The sequence below is a fragment of the Orycteropus afer genome, unplaced genomic scaffold (assembly GCF_000298275.1).
Source record: "Orycteropus afer afer isolate SDZICR_OR568_19922 unplaced genomic scaffold, OryAfe1.0 scaffold00571, whole genome shotgun sequence".
Classification (NCBI taxonomy): domain Eukaryota; kingdom Metazoa; phylum Chordata; class Mammalia; order Tubulidentata; family Orycteropodidae; genus Orycteropus; species Orycteropus afer.
The window spans coordinates 241,099-243,034 of NW_006922158.1; positions in this window are offsets into that span (position 1 = coordinate 241,099).

Genomic DNA, 1,936 nt, shown 5'->3' on the forward strand with positions numbered 1-1,936 from the left:
GAGGCTGGTAGGTTTGAACCCCTGACCTTTCAATTAGCAGCCTAGCGCTTAACCACTGTACCACCAGGGCCCCTTGAGCTGGTACCAAAGGTACGTAAACACAAGAAATGAGAGCCCTCTGTTAATTTGCCTTGGTAATGCCCCTCTTGTTACATAATCCCACTGATTTAGACTCAATTTTCTAGGAAGCCATGGTATTTCAAAGAAACTGCCTAATCCTTTTCTAGACAAATTTCATGCCTTTGGAAGTTGCCTTGCCCCCTAAGTACTTTATACTTTTCTTACAACTTTTCAAAGCATCTACCATATGGTGTTTCTCCCAAGAGATCACTACCCCTTTCTTTTGGGGGATGGAAAAGAAGTCATCTGTCCACTGGAGTGACAGCTGCAAATGGAGACGTGCTCTCCGGGGCTGTAGGCCCACCATTTAAGACTGACCCAGTGTGCCTTCCCTGAGGCCTGTCCCTACTCGGCCTCCCACACTGCTTTCCCTTTTGCCTTGCTTCTCATTATATAAGGACATTTTGCAGCGATGAGCTCTGGTCTTGTTCTGAATATTTTAGGTGTCAAACATCCTGTTTTTCTCTGAGTAATGTGACCCTGCCAATGACCCACTGCATTTCAGAATGACGTTATGAGATTAGAAGGAGAACTGTTTCAGAGGAGCAAGAGCGGTGATTATGGCAGCCCAGGGGCCTCTGCTTGTCTCTTTACCTTTCAGCAACTTGTTTGGAGATGTTGGATAAGAACAAATCTGCAAATGAGTGTTTGCTTTGAGCTAGAGCAAGGGGAGGCAAACTATAGCCTGTGCACTCAATCTGGCCCACAAACCAAATCCAGTGCCTGGCTGGCAAATAAAGTTTTATTGAAACACAGCCACGCTCATTCATCTACTTGTAGTCTGTGGCTGCTTTGGCACTACAATGGCAGAACTGAATTGATATTAACAGAGACTATATGACCCACAAAGCATAAAATACTTACTAACTGACCCTTTCCAGAAAAAAGTATGCCGACTCTTGCACTGCAGTCTTCATTCTCCTCATCCGGAGGAATTTGGTAGCATCCCATGACTAAATACCACCCGTTCCCTTTCCCTCCTCCCCAAATACATGGTACAAAGAAAAAGTAGAGATTTATTTTTGTTTTTTTAGAGATTGATTTTTAACGAGCATATCAGAACTTTCATGCTTATTAAATGACATCAGAACATTCAGATTTATTAAACAAGAGTTGCTCTTCCAAGAAGGTCTCTAGGGAGATTGCACACTTATTCCACTGGCTCCGCCAGTATGCTGGACATCACAAGGGCTGCTCATCAGAGCCAAGTGACGTGACACCTGGGAAAATCCACAGCACCTTCTTGATGGACCCGAAGTAGTGCGGCCTCCTCGGAACACCTGCCTACTTGCAATGGATCAATGTTGGTCTATTTTTCAACAATAAAATCCAGCACTAAGGTTATTCCAAGGAATTGGCTGCAGATTCTGAAGGCAGTTTCCTAAGAGGAGCTCAATACATGGTTTCTTCAGAGACAGAGGTAGCTTTGCCCAAGGAATTAGGAGTTAAGTTGAACTTGGCAAACACCCTTTGAATTGTGGAACATTTTTCAGCATTTTGCCCATTTTATTTCTCACAAGAGGGTGCCACGGTGGTGCAGTGGTAGAATTCTCCCCTTGCATGAGGGAAACCCAGGTTTGATTCCAGCCAATGCACCTCGTGCACAGCTACCACCTATCTGCCAGTGGAGGATTGCATGTTGCTATGAAGGAGCACTACTTCCGTAGTGATACTGCCTCGGAAACCCAAGGAGGGGTCGCTACTCCACGGCACATAACAACAACAACAATGAAGGAGCTCTGGTAGCATAGTGCCTAAGGCACTTGACTGCTAACCAGAAGGCTGGCGGTTCAAACCCGCCAGCCACTCCTCGGAA